Source organism: Tiliqua scincoides, chromosome 2 (genome assembly GCF_035046505.1).
Source record: "Tiliqua scincoides isolate rTilSci1 chromosome 2, rTilSci1.hap2, whole genome shotgun sequence".
Classification (NCBI taxonomy): domain Eukaryota; kingdom Metazoa; phylum Chordata; class Lepidosauria; order Squamata; family Scincidae; genus Tiliqua; species Tiliqua scincoides.
The window spans coordinates 263529131-263550765 of record NC_089822.1 but is presented as its reverse complement, the minus strand read 5'-3'; the positions used below and the strand labels follow the sequence as shown (position 1 = coordinate 263550765).

At 47.9% G+C, this 21635-nt stretch overlaps 1 pseudogene; it reads left to right on the top strand.

Annotated features, from left to right (window-relative positions):
- The first annotated feature begins 6426 nt into the window (after nt 1-6426).
- LOC136639140 (zinc finger protein 208-like) overlaps nt 6427-21635 on the top strand; it is a 46440-nt pseudogene continuing 31231 nt past the window's right edge.

Genomic DNA, 21635 nt, shown 5'->3' with positions numbered 1-21635 from the left:
TGAGACCTCAACACAACAAACAGCAGTAGGAGGCTTGGCTCAAAGGGCAGAACTCCAGTGTGCAGTTTTCACATGCTTGAAGCCCTCCCATCCACCCTGAACCGCATACCAATGTTTGTCATGTTACGTTTGACCTCCCAGACTGGAAGTGACTGGCGATGACATCATCACCAGTTACTTCTGGTGGTACTTCCAGGAGATGGACCATGTGAAGTGGTACATCGGGGTCAGAGGCTGAGGAATGCTGGGCTAGAGTACCTGACGCTTCCTCACTTCCATTTCCAGGTGAGGGAGTGGGAGGAGCAGAGGCTGGCACATCACTGGGTAAAGGGTGGGCACTGTTTGGCATACAATGTCTGGTACCAGGTGTTCTGTACCTGGCCTTGGTTTGGACCCAGGAAAACAGAAGTCAATCTAAGGTGCCAGAAGATTGCTTGTCTGAACAACGTTGATAAATAAATGAAAGAATTATGGCTATTGCCCAACAGCCAGGGACATGCGGTGGGTGGGGAGGCAAGTGAGGCAGAGCCTCCCTACCAGAGTCCTTTGAAAAGCGCTGCCACAATGTGAGATACCCAAGCACCCACAAGCCACACGCAGAGCAGGGAGGGCAGAGGAACAGGAAGCAGAGCTTGTGGCTTGTGTGTTCTTGGATGCCCCACATGGCAACGGCGCTTTTCCAAGGACTCTGGTGGGGAGGCTCTGCCTCACCTGCCTCCCTACTCACCACACCACCTTGCCAAACAGCACATGCTCTCAAATCTATGTCCCACTGTATCCAGAGAGACATACGGTAAAGGAGGAGAGCAAACAATTGTGAATAGTGTTTTGTGGGAAGGGAGTTATACTACACTGTGGCCCAAGCCCATCTGGGCCATGCGCTGCTGGGATATGTGAGCACCATCATGCATGCGCTCCTGGGCCACTGCCACAACTGGCCACAGGTGCCACATGCAGGCCAGCAGCTGTGGGAGGCCCTCCAGTGCCAGGAAGCTGGTGGTGGGAAGGGGGAGTTGGGGCACCTGGGGTGGGAAGAGGGTTGGAGGCTGGATCTAGGGCTGGATCCGGATCCCCATTTCCAGCCTGCCCTCTCCTTTCTCTCCAGGGAGGGGGGGAGGGAGGACAGCCTGTCAGTCAGGCAAGCAGGGAATCAAATGAGCGGGGGGGGGGGATTCCCCTCTGCTGATGTCACAGACCCCTTAAGAGAGCGCTGGGCATCGCTCTCCTGGGCAGGTCTGTGGCAGCCGGTTAGACTCAGCCTGTTAGTGGCGTAGCCAGAGGGGGACAGAGCACTCAGCCTTGCAGGGAACCTCACCACCACGTGCAAGGGGCCCCTCCCCTTAGGAGCCCTTCCAGGCGGGGGGGGGGGAGCGAAACAGAAGCAAACGATTGCATGATCCATCCACACCCCCCTGCAGGATGAGGTGGAGAGGCAGCTCTTCTTCCCCTTGCACGGCACAGTCTCCCTCCTGCCCAACAGCGACATACACAGAGCTCGTCCTCCTTTGCACTGAGTTCAGGGTGGCAGCGCATCAGGTGCACCCAGAAGCCTCCTCCCTCCCCGAATGCTGCAAAGAGTCCCCTTGAGCATCTCTGGCCGGGATCCCAGGAGAGGCAGATGCTCGCAGGACAGAGTTGAACCTGCCACTCTCCCTTCTGCACCCCAGTCCAATGCCCAGAGCTCGTCCTCCTTTGCACTGGGTCCAGGGGTGGCAGCGCATCAGGAGCACCCAGAAGCCTCCTCCCTCCCCAAAGGCTGCAACAAAGGTCCCTTAGCTTCCTCCCCCCCTTAACTCGAGACAGGTAGGGGGCACCAGTTGCAGAGAGGACAGGTAGGGTCAGCAGATGCAGCCCTCTCACCCTTGCACGATACTGTCTCGCTTCTGCACAACCAGTAAATGCACAGAGCTCATCCTCCTTTGCACTGGGTCCGGCTGTGGCAGTGCATCAGGTGCACTCAGCCGCTTCCTCCCCAAAGGCTGCAGTAAAGGTAGTGCGAACATCTTTGGCAAAAGCAACAAAAAACTACACCTCCCAGCATCCTCAAGATCTAGGGGGCGGGCAGAAGCATTCCTGGAGACACATGTTTCGCCTCTCTTGCCTGGTTGGAGGAGGTCTTGGCGGAGGCTGGCAAAGGAGAAGGACCTGGTTGCTTTGCTACCCCCAAGCACAGGCAGGATCTTCCCTTTGCACTCTGCACTGGAGGAGAGTCTGTGGCTGCAGAGGTGGGTGGTCTGTGCAACACCCAGGAATAGTGCAGTGGGGAGGGGAGGCTCTTCCCTTGGGTGCATTAAGAGTACCTGGCCTGTTGCTCTGGGGACGGGGGAGTGGCTCACCTGTGGACCTCCCTGTGCTGGAGGAGGGAGGGCGAGGACGATCCCCTGTCCTGAGCACAGACTCTCTTTGGGGAAACTTGCTAGAAATGGCTGTGCCAATTATCACAACCACAAAGATGGTTGCAGTTGGAGTCGGGGGTATTTCACAGTGTGCAGGAAACCTATTTATGGGCCACCTCTGGCTCCTATCACGTATTCACACATTGTCCAGCGCCTGCTGCTAGAATTTCTTCAGAGGTTGAGGAAGAGAGGAGACCAGAACCAAGGTCTCCCCCTTGAGACTTTCACTGCAGAATGTGTCAATCTGTTTCTTTCCAGTTGTGATGCTGAAAAGTCATTGGTCTGAAAGGGCTTGTTCTTCCTGCTCCCACAGACTGACAGAGAATGACAACCAGGATTCAATGTGGATCATCTCTTCCTTCCATGGACTGGCAAGAGGGTGCAGCAGATCCAGCTCAGGTATAAGATTCTCTCGAATACTTTGATAGCTTTGTGGTGGGGAGCCACAGAGCTGGACAGTTGCTACGTGTGCAAAAGATGTTGCCATTTGCAGACCATTCAGCCTACCAAGTGAAAGGCCACTATAAAAATTTAAGATGCTACTTTTATCAAGTTACTTTAATCAGGTATCTCAATGGAAGAAATTAAGATTAAAGAAGGAGGGAAGTTGGGAAAAAAGAGTCTTAAGAAGACTATGGTCACCTTTTTGAACTTCCTGTGAAACACTGTAGATTTAATTTCTTGTGTAGTCTAAGCAGTATTTTCTTCTGCAGGTCTGTAACCTTAACAGGAAGCTGCCACCTCCTGCCACAACGTTTTCCAGGACAAATCCACGTTCACCATCCAGGGCAGGAATACTCTGCTTCACGCATAGGAGGCTGAGATATGGAGTCAGCCCCTCAGTCTGCCTGTCCCAGGCTGTGTACTCTGACTGGCAGCAACACACCAAGATTTTCAGGCAGGGTCTGGCTTGGACACTTCAGTTGGAGATTTTAGAGATCAACAACACAATCCTACCATATATAGCCTTATAATTATCTCTGCATTGCTCTCCTCTGGGCTTCTGCTGTCTGACTGAACAGCCCTAACCCCTGAGTGACCCGCAGATAAGACGAGGAGAAGATTTACAGTTGATTTATCAGCAGATATTTCTTTGTCATAGGCGAGTATCTATGGTAAATTTGCATCAGTCCCTGTGCCAGCCAAATGTATTGCAAATGTGCTATACAGCAGATTTGCAACACCACACAGGTAGGCAAGTGCTGGCAGGGAAACCTGCACTGCGCTGCTGCTACTGTATCCAGACCTCTGGCCACTGGCAGAGGTACTTACACCACTGAGCAGTGCAGAGGCTTTCAGAGGGTGGCAGGAGTTCCAGAAGTGGGGAGTGGGGTTTCTGGGTAAGGGCAGAATGAGAAGCAGATTGTGCCCAGCAGGGGGGCAGGATCTGTGGAGGCCTCTCCAGGAGCAGCCAATGTCACACTAGGATGCTTGGACTTCCACTAGTTATATAGCTGGGGGATTCTAGTAGGGCTGGCTGGGATGTTACTCTGGGTAAGGGGGAAAACTTCCCTTACCCAAAGGAGACCTCTAGCCACTTCCTAACCTGCACTGGATGCTATTCAGGCCCTATGCAGGTTAGAACTGGGCTGCCCGTCACTGAAGAACGTCTCCCTCCTTGAAAGGCTCAACAGGGTATTCATGCGAACTGCCCTCTCCCAGCAAATCATCCGAAATCTTCCCTCCTGACAGCAACCACACAAGTGGAAAAGCTCACAAAATCCCATTGACAAGACCAAGTACTGCAACTGCCTGGTGTAGTTTTTCCCAAACATACATCCATTCTGTGGAGCTGAAAAAACTGCAGGTGGAACCTGTTTATACACGGATTTTTCATCTACAGATCTGGCTCAATGCAGGTCCCCCAGACCCACACTGTGCCAAACTTGGATCCACCTGAGCCCTCTGAAGGAGACCGGAGCTGAGCTCCAATCCCCTCCAGATGGCTTTCTGAGGCAGCGTGTGTCCGTCCACTTCCTGAGTGGTCCAGAGATGCAAAAAACACTACTTCTGGTTTTCCGAGGGAAACTGGAAGTGACTTTTTTGCCATAATAGGCATTCTGAGGCCCGAGGAATCTCTCTGGGAACTTTCCCAGGCCTTGGAATGCCTTAAAAGGCAAAAACAAACAAAAAAGAACAACACCTCATTTCTCTTGGGAAACTGGAAGTGGTGTTTTATCACCTCTCTAGGATACTCTGAAGCCTGTAGAGGCAGCAGATGGGCACGTGCTGCTTCTCTGGGCTTCAGAAAACCCCTCAGGAGGGGACTGGAGCTCAACTCCAGGCCCCTTTGGAGGGAGAAAGGGGTGCAAAATCACAGATTTGATTATCCACGATTTTTGGTATCAGCAAGAGGTCCAAGGCAAATCCATCGCGGATACCAAGGTCCCACCTGTAATAAATGATTAGGAACAGTTTACACTTGTTACTTGAAAAATACTTGTATGCCTCCTTTGAGGAAAGGAAGTGTAGATGTTTTAAAGGGAAGTAAGTAAACTGCCCATTGAGAGGGGTCATTTCCTGCCTGTGCTGAAGATGCTGAGGCAGTGGCGTCGCTAGGGGGTTGCGGGTGGTGCAGGCTGTACCGGGTGACACACACTAGGGGTGACCCACTAAAATTGCGGTGGTCAGGAGTAATGCCATCATGTTATATACCATTGGATGTGGAAGTTCCAGCAGAATGCAGTGCAAAAAACTAGAGTGAAATATCTCCTTTCTATCAAAAGTTTTAGCCAAGAAACAGGAGAACAAAAATGCATTAAGCCTTATGGAAAGTGAAACTGAGCCGTATCATGTGTTTACTCATGAGTAGATGAACTTGCCTTAGTCCGTTGGAAAGGGCAGGCTGAGAGGAATCCAACGACACCAGGATGGTCCTGAGCCAAAGAATGCAGCCTCCAAAAACACCTGAGAAGAAGTTCCTCCCTCCAAGCAGACGAATGTATTGAGCCCTATGGAAAGCGAAACTAAGCCTCATGGTCGCGTTTACTCATGAGTAAGCAAACGTGCCTCAGCTGGTGGTCAGACCAGGCAAAGGGGAATGTGAAGCCACCAGAACGGTCCTGATCTGATGGAACTGGAGCTCAACAAATGCTCCAGAAGGCAGCCTCCCCCTTCCACTAAAAAGGATCAAAATAGAGGCTTCAGCTGATAAGGTGAACCTTTTGAGACTTGCAAAGCCAGGTGGATCTTGACAGTGATCTGGTTTAAATATAAGTTCTTAAATTGAACTGGGCACTGCTTGGGGCTGAAAACCTTACTGGTTTTGGAGGGGGGTGTTATTGCAGGCAGGCTACAGAAGAAATTCACTTGGTAGAACAGGGCTGACTTCTGCTTATTTAATTATTTGTTTTACTTTAATTATTTATACTTATTTATTTTAATTTGCATGAGGATGTCACTTCTACCATGACATCACTTCTGGTGGGTCTTGGACAGATTGATGTTCTAAAAAGTGGGTCCCAGTGCTAAACATTTGAGAACTGCTGCAATAAGGTGTTAGTAAGTTTACACCCGGGGGGGGGGGGTGACCCCACTGGTGACCAAAATCACTAAAATCACAGTTTAGAGGAATAATACCAGCATGTTATATATCAATCAATGCGTTATTTCATGCAGAATGTGTTCTATCTTTGTTCTTTCAAAAGTTACAGCCAAAAAACCAGTGGGGGCGGAGTGATGGCACATCACCATACCCACCACCTGGGGTATTGCCCTGTCCACAGCCCGGGGGGGGGGAGTGACGCGATGGCCTCCCGCACTGGGTGACGCAAACCCTAGTGACACCACTGTGCTGAGGGAGGTCTGTGGTCCTGGATACTGTCTGAGGCAGTGTTTCTCAAACTGTGGGTCGGGACCCCCTAGGTGGGTCCCCATTCATTTCAATATTTTTTTCAATATATTAGACTTGATGCTTCCATGGTATGTGACTGCATTTGGGGAAATGTGACAGACCTGTACTTTTAACAAGCTACTATGTGTATTCTTTTAACAGTGATCATAAATGGGACTTACTCCTGAGTAAGTGTGGATAGGATTGCATCCTAGGATTGTTAAAAATTTTCCTGCTTGATGATGTCACTTCTGCTCATGACATCACTTCCGGTGGGTCCTGACAGTTTCTCTTTCTAAAAAGTATATCCCAGTGCTAAATGTGTGAGAACAACTGGTCTGAACTGTTTTCTTCTTGCAGGGACCTCTGATTTTCGAAGATGTGGCCGTGCATTTCACAGAGAAAGAGGCAGCTCTGCTGGACCCAGACCAAAGAGCCTTGTACAGGGAAGTCATGCTGGAGAATTACCGGAATGTGGCCTCTGTGGGTAAGGGGGCTCCTTCCATCATGTGGCCAATGGCTTTTTCTAGCCCTTTTCCTTTTCAGGAAGACCTTTTTGCTGCCCCTTAAACAGAAACAGGAACCAGCAACGTATGGCCCATGGGCTGTATCTGGTCTGCCAAACAACATCATCTAGCCCTGTGAGACCCCAAACCCAGTGGAAGGCCCCAGCCCCAAAGGCTGTTCTGTGCCTCCCCTTTTCTTCATCTATGTATGGCAGCTCAAAGGCAGGGAGTATTTAGTATCAGGATCATGGAGTTAAACCTTTTCATAGAGCAGAGGGCAAAGCCATTCCAGCCCGTAGCTGGCGCAGTAATTGTATTGCCGCTGTCAAGCTCATGGGGGGGGTGTAGAGCACCCTTCCTGGAAACTTCACCTCTCCATGGTTCGGACCCATGGTTCTGAGGTTCACTCAGAATGCAACATGGGTGGCATACAGCTTGCCATGCTTGGCAGAGTGCGCTACTCAAGAGTCATTGCACCCCCCAGATCAAACTTCACTGGGACTCCCCAGCACCAGCTCTCATGCAACAAGGCAGGACTCCAAAACACACTGAGAAGGAGCGGAGGGAGGTGAGCCCAGCAGCCTGGAGCACCAGCATCAACCAGCTTGGCTTGCAAAGTGCCCACAAAGTGTGGAGCACAAGGCAGTATCAGGGTCGAGTGCCCACCTCTTGGGGGGGGGTGCAGCACTCACAGAGCCAAGCCAGATGGGTCAGCCTCCTGTATGAACTTGAACTGAACTGCATCCATGAACTGAACTGGAGCACAATTCAATAGGTGTCTATTCAGATGTAAGTCCTGTTGTGTCCAGTGGGGCTTTCTCTCAGAAAGGAAAAGGAGTGCAGCCTGCAGGCATAAACTGGGCTGAACTGGACTGTGTGCATAACCTGTGAGTCAGACGGCTCATGTGCTCCTGGGGGTGGGGGTTTGCTGGGCAGCCCCATCCCCGTTCACTCCTACCGCAACTGGAGCTCTGCTCCAATCGCGTCTGGAGGAGAATTCCGAGACCCGGGGATGTCACACGCAGCATCCCTGGCCCTCAGAAGGAGGTTTTGAGACCTTGGAAGGCCTGAAAACGTCACTCCCAGCTTCGCTGCTGCTTTCTACAGCAGCCTTGAAAGAAAGCAGTCCTCACGTTTGTGCAAGACCTTTTATAGGCTTTGAGCTCGTGCAAGACCGGAAGGTATCACGTGAGCTCAAGACCTATAAAAGATCTTGTGCAAACACGAGGCCTGCTTTCCTTCACTGCTGCTGCTTGAAGCAGCAAAGCTGGGAGCTTTATACAGCACTGCTATTAGCGCACCTTGAGTTGTATCAGCTGCCCGGCACACCTCCGTGGCATTTCAGGCTTCTGTGGCCCAGCGCTCCTCTTCAGGCTTTGGGGCCACCCACATGCTCACAACTTCACCGACGAGATCAGTGTGTCTGTGCCAGCAACTACCTTCACCCAAGCACTGTTTTTCCCCATGTGTGTCTCTTTCTGTGCCCAGCTTTTGCTTAAAAAAAAATGTCCTGGTCCTGTGTGTCTCTTTCTGTGCTTATCCCAAAGTACAAAGCAAGGCAGAACCTATAATGATTTTATTATAACCCCCGCCACTTTGATGATGCTTATGCGTCAAATTATGTGCACATCACTGCTTCTGAATAATTAATCTCTATATGTGTTTTGTGCTTTTTCCTGGACACTATTCCCCCGCACCCTTTACCCAGATCTGGCTTGGTGTGTATGTTTATGAAACGTGTGTGCTACCTATTTCTGTATTTCTCTACTAGTCATTGTCTCTATTGTTGTACAAATATGATGTACAACACCGGCCCTCAGCAGATGCCATGAATCTAGTGTGACCCCCAGGATGAAATGAGTTTGACACCCCTGGCATAGATACCTATAGCATTCAGCCACTAGATGGGGTGAATAATGGAATCTAATGGATTGAAATTATAATTATTTAACAGCGTGAAGGTAAGAAATGGGATTTGGTGCTTTTTTCTTGCTACAAGGCATTTAAAGGTAGACCTTGATATTGGTGGTAAGTCAAATCAGTGGATAGCAAATCAGTGGTTACCGAGGTCCCACCTATATGCAACAGGGACAGAATGTGTACACCTGTGGGCTGGGCAAAAATGACTTTAACGGCTGGTTGTATGTTAATACTGTGACCTGTTCTTGCCCCGCATTTTAAGAGGGACATTGAGAAGCTGGAGCAGGGGTGTACACCCTCCATTTGGATTCCTCGGATATGGCTGAGTTTTGTCTGCCACACAGTTGTGTGTCTTTCTTGTCTTTCCTACTTGTGGCGCAATGTATAGCTAAACTGCCAGGCGTTCTCCTTCACTTACCATCCATAATTTAAAATGTGTGTCTAATTCAAATTAGAAGCTGTGCTTTGTAATAATAAAATTTGCAGTATTTATTACTTAAGTAAAACAAACATTCAGAGTTAGTTGGGTTTTTTATTCTTCCCTCCATTTATTAGATATAGGGATGAACGCAGCTCACTCTCCACTCCCAGATGCAACCTTTGGCCGTGGTCCAGAAGAAGCTTGCCAAGCCCTGCTGTCAAAGAATGATTTCACTCCTTTGGTTTCTTCTCTGCCTTCACAGGGAGAGCTCTGAGGGTTCATGGACCTTCAGCTGAACTTTCTCTTCTCCTTCCCAAGGGGGATTTCCAGTCGCCAAGCCTGACCTCATTGCCCAGCTGGAACGAGGGGAAGATGCATGGGTGTCCGAAGTTCAGGGACTGGATGAAGAGGCCTCTGGCTTTTGTTGGGGTAAGCGATCCAACCCCAAAATAATAATGCAGCTGTCCCTTTAGTGAAACATGTGGATGAAGTGGCCTCTGATGTCTGCTGGGGTAAGCCAGTAAATCAGCACCCAGAATAATAGGACAGCTGGTAAAATGTTTCCCCGTAACTTTTATGTCATCATTTTAACAATTGCTCTCCTGTCTTTCTGGCAAATGGTCCATTTGTCTTAAAATTCATGGTATATGCAAAATACATTAGACCAGTGGTTCTTAAACTTTTTAGCACCAGGACACACTTTTAAAATGACATTATATTGGGACCCAGCTTTCTGAGTCTTAAAACAAAGTTTCACTTTACCAACCATTCAGGCCTCTGTTTTTCTCCTTTTTAATATGGTGACTGGCTGGACCACATTCTGGAGCATTTTTTGAGCTTCATGTTTATTGGATCGGGACCATACTCATGGTCTTGCGTTCCCCTTTGCCTTACCTTCGATAAGAGCTGAGGTACATGCGCGCATTTACACACATGTAAATGCGCACATGGTGCTCAGTTTCACTTTCTGTAGGGCTCAAGATTGTCTACTTGGAGGTGGGAAGGGCTTCCTTCTCAATAGTTTGTTGGGCGGTTCTGAGCTGTCTGTGACAGATCAGGAGAGAGATCTTGGGGGGGGTGTGGACAAGTCGATGAAAGTGTCGATCCAGTGTGTGGCGGCAGTAAAGAAGGCCAATTCTATGCTTGGGATCATTAGAAGGTATTGAGAACAAAACAACTAATATTATAATGCCGTTGTACAAATCTATGGTAAGGCCACACCTGGAGTATTGTGTCCAGTTCTGGTCGCCACATCTCAAAAAAGACATAGTGGAAATGGAAAAGGTGCAAAAGAGAGAGACGAAGATGATTACTGGGCTGGGGCACCTTCCTTATGAGGAAAGGCTACAGCGTTTGGGCCTCTTCAGCCTAGAAAAGAGACACCTGAGGGGGACATGATTGAGACATACAAAATTATGCATGGGAAGGATAAAGTGGATAGAGAGATGCTCTTTACACTCTCACATAACACCAGAACCAGGGGACAGCCACTAAAATTGAGTGTTGGGAGAGTTAGGACAGACAAAAGAAAATATTTCTTTACTTAGCGTGTGGTCGGTCTGTGGAACTCCTTGCCGCAGGATGTGGTGACGGCATCTGGCCTGGATGCCTTTAAAAGGGGATTGGACAAGTTTCTGGAAGAAAAATCCATTACAGGTTACAAGCCATGATGTGTATGTGCAACCTCCTGAGTTTAGAAATGGGCTATGCCAGATGCAAGGGAGGGCACCAGGATGCAGGTCTCTTGTTATCTGGTGTGCTCCCTGGGACATTTGGTGGGCTGCTGTGAGATACAGGAAGCTGGACTAGATGGGCCTCTGGCCTGATCCAGTGGGGCTGTTCTTATGTTCATAGAATTGGGACCATTTTGATGGCATTGCTTCCCCCTCAACCTGCTCTTCTATGTTAACCAAGTTAGTTTCGCATACTCATGAGTAAACATGCACATGCTGCTCAATTTCCGTAAGGCTCATCCTTGTCAGGTATCAGCTTGTCAGTTTCGTAACTTGCCAAAAATTGGATTCTGTCTGATAGTTTGGGAACCAGTGCACTAGAACAATTAAAACATACCAGTGAATCAGTAAACAAAAATACTGATCTAACCAAGGCCAAGGCAGAGGCTGGCAGGATTTTGCTTTGCTTGCCACTAAAACCCTGAATTTCACAAGCAGAACCAGTTGCAAAATTGGGGCTGAAGGGGGCAGATATATACACAGAATGCCTCTGAGGACATGGACTTAGACATTTCTGTGTTCTTCTGCTAAAAAAAAGATTTTCTTTTGTTCCAGGAAGCAACGGACAAGATGTTGAGGATCAGGAGGGGACCCATTGGGTGTCACCAAAAAATACCACGCATTACATACAAGAAGTGACTTTCAGAGACCAAGACAGTACAGGAAAACAGGAGCAAAGCCAGACAGTGAAATGGAGACATCAACATGAAACTTGTGAGGGTGTTAATGTCATCCCAGTCAAACCAGAAAAAGAAAACAGTCAGAGGGAAGAACAAAGCTCTCAAAGCGCAAACACTTTCAGGGATAAATCAAAATTTAGAAGACATCTAAGAAACGACACAGGGGCGAAGAAATATCAATGCTTGGAGTGTGGAAAGAGCTTCAATCAGAGATCAAACCTGACTGCTCATGAAAGAATCCACAAAGGGGAGAACCCCTATAAATGCTTGGAGTGTGGGAAGAGCTTCACTGCCATTGGAACACTGACTGTGCATCAAAGAACCCACAGAGAGGAGAAATCGTACAAATGCTTGGAGTGTGGAAAGAGCTTCAGTAAGAACATATTCCTCACTGTACATCAAAGAACCCACATGGGGCAGAAGCCCTATAAATGCTTGGAGTGTGGAAAGGGCTTCAGTCAGAACATATTCCTGACTGTACATCAAAGAACTCACACAGGGGAGAAGCCCTATAAATGCTTGGAGTGTGGAAAGAGCTTCAATCAGAGCTCAAACCTGACTTTCCATCAGAGAACTCACACAGGGGAGAAACCATATAAATGCTTAGAGTGTGGAAAGAGCTTCAGTATGAGATCACACCTTGTTGTGCATCTAAGAACCCACACAGGTGAGAAGCCATATAAATGCTTGGAGTGTGGAAAAAGCTTCAGTCAGAGTTCAGGCCTGACTACACATCAAAGAAGAATCCACAAAGGGGAGAAGCCCTTTAAATGCTTGGAGTGCGGAAAGAGCTTCAGTCAGAAAACAAACCTAACTTTTCATCAAAGAATCCACACAGGTGAAAAGCCATATAAATGCTTGAAGTGTGGAAAGAACTTCAGTTGGAACAAAAGCTTGATTTTGCATCAAAGATCCCACACAGGGGAGAAACCCTATAAATGCTTGGAGTGTGGAAAGAGCTTCAGTCAGAGCTCAGGCCTGATTTCTCATCAAAGAATCCACAAAGGGGAGAAGCCCTATAAATGTTTGGAGTGTGGAAAGAGCTTCAGGCAGAGTTCAGGCCTGACTACACATCAAAGAAGAATCCATAAAGGTGAGAAGCCCTATAAATGCTTGGAGTGTGGAAAGAGCTTCAGTCAGAAGACAAACCTGACTTTTCATCGAAGAACCCACACAGGTGAGAAGCCATATAAATGCCTGGAGTGTGGAAAGTGCTTCAGTTGGAACACAAGCCTGATTTTGCATCAAAGAACCCACACAAAGGAGAAACCCTATAAATGCTTGGAGTGTGGAAAGAGCTTCAGTAAGAGCTCACACCTGGCTGTGCATCAAGGTACCCACACAGGTGAGAAACCGTATAAATGCTTGAAGTGTGGAAAGAGCTTCATGTGGACCAAAACCCTGACTTTGCATCAAAGAACCCACATAGGGGAGAAATCCTATAAGTGCTTGGACTGTGGAAAGAGCTTCAGTGGGAACGTAAGCCTGACTGTGCATCAAAGAATCCACACAGGGGAGAAGCCCTATAAATGCTTGGTGTGTGAAAAGAGTTTCACTCAGAGTGGACAACTTACTGTGCATCAAAGAACCCACACAGGGGAGAAGCCTTATAATTGCTTTGAGTGTGGAAAGAGCTTCAGGCAGAGCTCAGGCTTGACTTCACATCGAAGAAGAATCCACAAAGGGGAGAAGCCTTATAACTTATTGGAGTGTGGAAAGAGCTTCAATATGAGTGATCAACTGCTTTTGCATCACAGAATCCACATGGGAGAGAAACCCTAGGAGGGTACCAAGTGGAGAAAGATCTTCAGTCAGAGCGATAACCTGAAACTGAATCAAAGAACCCACACTGGAGTGAGACCACATAAATTTGGAGTGTGGTGGGAGCTTTCACTTTGAGGTTCTTACAGGTTACGACAGAATGGGATAGAAACTACATCAGTGCTTTGAGTGAGGAAGGAACCTGCATTCGCACAAGGAATTTCATTAGTTCTGGATACTGAAATCATGAAGATACGGTCATCACTGTATTCAGCAAAAGAAGATGTACACATGGGGCCTCTGCAGGGATACTTTTTCAAGCCCCCACAGATGCCAGAATTTGCAGATAATCAAATCAGTGATTGGCCCTTTTAAATCCTCCAAAGGGGACCAAAGTTGTGTCACCTCTGGAGGGCTCAGGTGTGGCCAAGTCTGGCTCCTCGTAGGTCTGTGGACGTGGGTTGAGCCAGATCTGTGGATGAAGAATCCGCAGATATCGAGACCTCAGCTGTATGTTCATATTGAGTAGAAATTAGGACTGTCTCTTTTCTACTTGTACAGATTAAAATAGTACTCAAACATACAGCTGTGATGTTCCCTGAACCAATTTTCTCCTTCTTCTCTCAGAGCAATAGAACTGCCAGTCATATAAAAAAACCAATTGGACAAAAGGAAGTAGTTCTTCACATAGCGTGTACTTAGCCTGTGGAATTCCTTGCCACAAGGTGTAGAGAGGGCCACTAACTAGGGTGGCTTTAAAAGATTTGTCACCAACTGAGCCCTGGCACAGTTTGCCATCAACATGCCAATCAGCTGGTGTGATGGGACTTGGCATCAATGTCGTTGCTCTGGCTCAACAACTACTGAGCTGGAAGGATGGATTTGGGTCACTGGCAGCAGTCAGTGATGTATTCAGCTCTTTTACTTCAAGTCTCAAGGCTGGCAGCCAACTTAACAGTAGAAAAGGAGATGGTGGTGAGGGTGTGTGGAGGGGGAGAGAGGGAGACCTGAGAGAGATGCAGTTGAGGATAGAGAAAGGAAGAGAGAGAGAGGGAGGACGACCAGAGGAGAAGAGGTGGAATGTAGCACTGAGAAAAGAGTCAGAGCTTTGTGATCAGGTGCATGGAAGTTGCATGTAGTCATCATGGCTTGTGACCTCCACAAAACTGTCCACTTTCCTTTTAAAGGCAGCTAGGCCAGGTGCCATCACAGCATCCTATGGCAAGAAATTTGTAACGGCTGGTGCAAGTTCTGGCTGCCATCTTGTGTGCCTGTCGGCCATCTTCTTTGTGTCTCTCAGCCCCAGGAACTGGCTGCTTTCCATGAGAAGTTGGACTCAAAACAATGACCTGAACTGCAGCTGCAGCTGCCCATAGTTTTGAGAATGGGGTGAGAAGATGCATGCAGACGTCAAGGCTCCATGTGGTTTATTCTTCACTTGCATCAACTAGCTGCACCTGCTTGCTAGCCCATCTCCCAAGTGATGGGAACATGCCAGGTTGTACCAGCTCAGCTAATTAGTAAAGGGATACAAGCCTCTGTATTCAGCCATTGATTTACCCCCAGGCCTTGCTGATAGACACTAGCGACTGCATTGCCCATGGGGTTGCCCAGAGACGCCTGTGTAATGCCTGGAAATGTCGTGAGTGAGTGGAGATGCCTCTAGATGCCTGCAGGTTCTCCTGTCTGTGGATGCTCTTAGATGTCAGAGAAATAAAGCTCTTGTATGACAGCCTTGGACTAGACTTGAAGCAGGTGCTTTCCAGAGGGAAGATTGCTTTGCGGTGGATCTCTCTGTGCTGGAGGTGGGGATGGAAAGAGAACACATTGGCTATTTCACAGCATGCAAGAAAGCTGTTTAGTAGTGATCTCTAGTTTCTTTCACTCATTTAAAATCAGGTGCTTTTTCAGCACCTTAGCCTAGAATTTCTGCAGCCTTTGGGGAGGAGGCTTCTGGGTGCAGACCCAGTCCAAAGGAGGATAAACTCTGTGTATGTAACTGTTGTGCAGAAGGGAGAGTAACAGGTTCAGCTCTATCATGCAAGCGTGAAAAAAATCTGCCTCCTCCAACGTCCCCAACTTTACACACACATTCAAAACATTAGCTAAACCTTGGGCTGTGTGTTCGGTTGCCAGCCTTACAGGAGTGGCCTAGGCAGAGCCCCCGCCCCTCCCCGAATCTCCCTGTGCTGGAGATTACACTACTACTGAAAGCAATCTGGAGGGCCTCCTTGGCTGACAGATCTACTCAAGAGTCAATCCCACCATATTCCACAGCAAATCAAAACCCAAGAAGGAAGGCAGAAAGTGGAACACTTCAGGGAAGGCTGGAAGTTCACCTCTGAACTGAGATGAATGGAATACAAAGCCACATTGTAGTTGTAAATGTGCGTGTTGTCTGCTCTATGTGGTCTCACCTGGTGATTGAAGCAGTGGTATAGCTAGACAGGGTGCAAAGCACTCAGTCTTGCAGGGAGCCTCACCGCACAATGCAAGGGGCCCCTCCTCCTCCCCTTCTGAGTCATTCCAGGCAGAGGCATGTACCTCCATCATGTTCCCCTGCCTGGAATGGCTCTGAAGGGGAGGAGCTTCATGCATGCTGCAGTGAGGCTCCCTGCAAGACTTCGTGCTTTGCACCCCCTCTAGCTATGCCACTGCATGGCACAGCTGAACCTGTCGGATCTGCCCAACAGTCATATACACAGTTTCTCCTCCTTCGGAGTGGGCCTGAGCCTGGCAATGCATCAGATGCGCACAGCGGCTCCTCCCCAAAGGCTGCAGAAAAGAGCGCTTGAGCATCATTTGCAAAAGCAGCGAAAAACTACACCTCTCAGTGTCGTCAGGACATAGGAAGGGGAGATTACAAGTCCCTTCTAAGAACCTCCTGAATCCCCATTTTCTTTCCCATTGTCTGGTTGGAGAAGGTCTTGCCAAACACAGGCAGGGCTGTGCACTTTGCAGACTTGCAGGGAGTGTACATGGCGCCTGATGAGGAAGCAGCCGGGCTGAATACCGCAGATGTGGGGAGATGTTCTTTGGTTTGTCCTCTGCCCTCCTGCTTGGCATGGTCTACCTCTTGGAAGTACCACCAGAAGTATCTGGGCATGACCTTCTGGGTTAGGAGGATATGAAGTGACAGACACCTGTAAGAGGCTCAGGGTGGATAGGAGAGCTTTTTCAAGCACACAAACAGCATGCTTTTGTTCCCGAAGGGAAATTCATTCGCTGGTGAGGCTTAGATACTTCAAGGCACACAACTTAGGAGGAAAACTGGCCAGCATTTATTTTGGACATTTGCAAATGGGGGGTTGCTTCCACACAGGAGCAAAGCAACAGCCCAAGTTAAGCTTTCAGTACACTTTTATAGAAAAGCTGTCCCTGTTTTACACCTGTGCGCAGTTTCCTGTTATTCTTTGCCTTTTGCACCAGCTTGTGGCTGGCCTTGTGGTTTCCACTCAGTTGCACTTGCAAGCATACTACATCTGTTCTAGCGAAATTAGCTCAGGGGTATCAAAGCAGATTGATAATATTGAGGGCAGTGGGATGGTGATGCATTTTCCTGGGCATTTGGCAACATATTTCCCCCTCTTGCATCCCATTCTACTGCTCTCCTTCTCGGTTTCAATACTGGGCAGCAGGATTGACAAGCCTTACTGGATAAACACTTACTGCTTTCCTCTTAGCCAGTCCTGAGCAACAGGACTGGATGCACAGGGGAAACATCTGTAACACACAACAAGAGCAAAGGATTTTAACTATGATGAAGACAATAATGGACTTTACTTACAACACGTTTGGCAACTAGCTCTACAACCAATCTCACTAGGATTGTTTTGAGGGTGCATATGACTTGCGGACTTCTGATGAAATGTTGTGCAACTTTACTAAATCTGTTTCTATTTCACTACTTCTGTTTATAAAGTGGCTGGTAGGAACTAGAAGGGCTATTGTCACTATATACGTCATTCTTTCTAGTCCCAAACAGGTCAAATTGCTATTAGGAAGGGAGATTTTTGGCATTTTAGACTTGCTAAATGGTCTGGGGTCTTATAGGCAAAAAGATAGGTATAGAAACAAAACTTGTGTTTTCTCTTGGTGTACTTCACTAGTACACTACTTTGTTCTTAAGTTCTTCAGGCAAACTAAGGCAAACTAAGACACTCATTCTCTCGATACCGAGCTAAACAAGCGCATCGGTAAAGCAGCTACCACGCTTTCCAGACTCACAAAGAGAGTCTGGTCCAACAAGAAGCTGACGGAACATACCAAGATCCAGGTCTACAGAGCTTGCGTCCTGAGTACACTTCTGTACTGCAGCGAGTCATGGACTCTTCGCTCACAACAGGAGAGGAAATTGAGCGCTTTCCACATGCGCTGCCTCCGACGCATCCTCGGCATCACCTGGCAGGACAAAGTTCCAAACAACACAGTCCTGGAACGTGCTGGAATCCCTAGCATGTATTCACTGCTGAAACAGAGACGCCTGCGTTGGCTTGGTCATGTCGTGAGAATGGATGATGGCCGGATCCCAAAGGATCTCCTCTATGGAGAACTCGTGCAAGGAAAGCGCCCTACAGGTAGACCACAGCTGCGATACAAGGACATCTGCAAGAGGGATCTGAAGGCCTTAGGGATGGACCTCAACAAGTGGGAAACCCTGGCCTCTGAGCGGCCCGCTTGGAGGCAGGCTGTGCAGCATGGCCTTTCCCAGTTTGAAGAGACACTTTGCCAACAGTCTGAGGCTAAGAGGCAAAGAAGGAAGGCCCATAGCCAGGGAGACAGACCAGGGACAGACTGCACTTGCTCCCGGTGTGGAAGGGATTGTCACTCCCGGATTGGCCTTTTCAGCCACACTAGACGCTGTGCCAGAACCACCTTTCAGAGCGCGATACCATAGTCTTTCGAGACTGAAGGTTGCCAATACAATACAATCTTCAGGCAAACTAAGTTGTATTAGGAGGATTGAGTTCAATTTTAGGACTCCTTCCTATTAGTCTTTATTTTTCTGGAACAGCCACTATAGTCCAAGGTTCTGGTCTTCTGGTGCCCTGGTAAAAGTCCATTTCTCGGGCACTGCTACTTTTTAAACTCTGGAGTGATGAATCTAAGTTTTGACTCCTATTTTGACGGGTGGTCAGGAGTACTTGTCTTGGTCCTTTCTACGGAGGTTGGAGAGGCTCCTCATTCTGCTTTCTCATCAGGACTCAGTCTTTAGGCAGGACAGGATGAATGGGGGAGTCCAATGGCAAGGGTCGAGCGTCTGCGACGTACCTGAAAAGAGAAAATAGTATACGGGAGAGACACTGCACACATTTTAACAATTTTACATTTCCTACCTCCCTCTGTCCCAGAGTCATAATTCCTGCTAGGAGCCAAGGTTTCCCAAAAACCAATTTAAGGGGCTCAACTTTAACTTCCCTCCAGAGCTAGCTCTTAGCCTGACCAGTGAAAGGCATGTGCACTTTGGGTGGTTTCTTGGGTGATCTTGTTCTGATGTCCTTTAAACAGTGTCCTTTTTTCCTTTAGGACTTCAGTCTTTGCAATGACTGTTGCAGCTTGCACTGTCAAAGAAGGGAGTCTCCCCTCTCTTCTAACTTTTTTAGGTAGATCCACTACTGCATATTCAATGTAATGCTTTCTTTCTTTTACAAAACTCAATCACAGTACAGAAGTTCATCTGAATTTGGGATTGGTTCTTGGTATAGTCCCTCTTTCAGTCTTGCTTGAAGGTTTACAGCCTCTAAACAGTCATGTTCAATTGGTTCCTCTGTTTCAGGGAGAAGAGTAGCAGGATTCAGGTGAACCTATGTTTTCATTCTTCACCAACAAAACTTGCATTTGCTATATGTGACTGTTTGCCAGGTGGTACAGTCTCTTTATGTCTTTAGCAACTTTAGCAAAGCATGGGGTGATATTGTCAGGCTTGGTCCTGGCAGCAGCATGAGAGCTTCTTTTATCATTAAAGTTGCACATAAGAACATAAGAACAGCCCCACTGGATCAGGCCATAGGCCCATCTAGTCCAGCTTCCTGTATCTCACAGTGGCCCCCCAAATGCCCCAGGGAGCACACCAGATAACAAGAGACCTGCATCCTGGTGCCCTCCCTTGCACTGGCATTCTGACATAGCCCATTTCTAAAATCAGGAGGTTGCGCATACACATCATGGCTTGTACCCCATAATGGATTTTTCCTCCAGAAACATGTCCAATCCCCTTTTAAAGGCATCCAGGCTAGACGCCAGCACCACATCCTGTGGCAAGGAGTTCCACAGACCGACCACACGCTGAGTAAAGAAATATTTTCTTTTGTCTGTCCTAACCCGCCCAACACTCAATTTTAGTGGATGTCCCCTGGTTCTGGTATTATGTGAGAGTGTAAAGAGCAAGTTGTAATTGCAACTGCCCTCAGGCATTTGGGCCACTTCTCAGCGACTGAATCTAACACTTTTGAGAAGAATGCCAAGGGTTTTTTTCTCTTTGCCAGGCGCACTCCTAAGTAAGTGACTTCTTCCCTTAGGTTTGCTTGGGGCACATGCTTTAGTCTCCTATAACTGTAAGGAAGAGAAAGTCACTTCTAGCTGCCTGTCTGGTTTGCATTGTATCCTTGCTCTCAATTTACACAGTGCTGACTTTTTGTCTTTACTTTTACTCGGTTTTTGGGAGGTGGGTGCTCCCTCCTCTATCACTTTCACAGTCCACCTTCAACATGCATCATTCTTATCAGCATTTCATTACATGCTTGCTGGGGTGTGGGGAGAAGTGCTGTTTTTATTGCATCTCTCTTTTTACTTTGTCTCTTTTGTGCTGGTCTGCACTAAGGCAGCCATGTCTTTTTATTCTCTGGAGTCTTTCTGAACTTTTCTGCACTTCTGCACTTGCATCTCTGCACTTGCTACTGGCTTTGTCTTGATAGACTTTATTTACATCTTCCAATAAAGCTGGCAAAGAGTAGCTTAAGAACATAAGAACAGCCCCACTGGATCAGGCCATAGGCCCATCTAGTCCAGTTTCCTGTGTCTCACAGCGGCCCACCAAATGCCCCAGGGAGCACACCAGATAACAAGAGACCTCATCCTGGTGCCCTCCCTTGCATCTGGCCTTCTGACATAGCCCATTTCTAAAATCAGGAGGTTACACATACACATCATGGCTTGTAACCCGTAATGGATTTTTCCTCCAGAAACTTCCTCGGGTGCAGGGTGTGTATCATCAGTGGCTTTCCTCCTTGACACAAAGAAGCTGACAAAGTCCCCGGGTGTCCTTTGAAAGTCTTTTTGTCCAGCTTTAAACTCTGCCACGTCAGAAGGAAAGAAGGGGCAATACTGGAATGCATTTAGGTGTTCTCTGCTCAATAAAGGCACTACAGGCAGGGAATAAGCCCCAAGTACAGAAGCGGTCTGACTAGTATGGGCTAGCCCTCTAGCCTCAAATTGTGGGGTAAGGGAGCCGAAGCTCCCCGTGATTTTGGCCTCTGGCTCCTGGGAGGCTCAAGCTGTGGGGCTGAGTTCACACTTGCAACAGTCACTAAATACATCTCTAAACTATAAGCATCACACAAATCTTTTATATTACATGCTTAAATGAAAACAATTGCACATATTGATGCTTACTTCATTTCCTAGTATCTCTATAAAGTTCACCTAAAGTAAGTATCCTATCAAAGGCTAAAGTGCGAAAGACAGTCACTCTGTTTGATTTAGTAGGGTATATCGTGGCCAGGCTTGCATGCAATACATCTTTAACTTTTCTTTTGTGAGGGGATCCCATTTGTACTTTACTAGGCGCTCAATTTAAATGTTTTTCTTACCTACACGTGTCATGCACACATAACTAAAATTGGGGACATTAGCAAGCAAGAGGTCAGATCTAGCAGTGTGACAAGGTTTGGGATCCTTGACATGGATGAGCAATGCAACCAATCTCAAAGTGCCACAAAAATTAGGCTAACAGTAACCACAGGACAGAGCTTTTCAAAGAAGATAAACAGTTTATTAAAAGAAATTTGGGGGAAGAGAGTGAGAGAGAGAAAGAGAGCAATCAAAAAGTCTCTCTATTGGCAACCTTCAGTCTCGAAAGACTATGGTATTGCGCTCTGAAAGGTGGTTCTGGCACAGCGTCTAGTGTGGCTGGAAAGGCCAATTCGGGAGTGACAATCCCTTCCACACTGGGAGCAAGTGTAGTCTGTCCCTGGTCTGTCTCCCTGGCTATGGGCCTTCCTTCTTTGCCTCTTTGCCTCAGTCTGTTGGCCAAGTGTCTCTTCAAACTGGGAAAGGCCATGCTGCACAGTCTGCCTCCAAGCGGGCCGCTCAGAGGCCAGGGTTTCCCACTTGTTGAGCTCCACTCCTAAGGCCTTCAGATCCCTCTTGCAGATGTCCTTGTATCGCA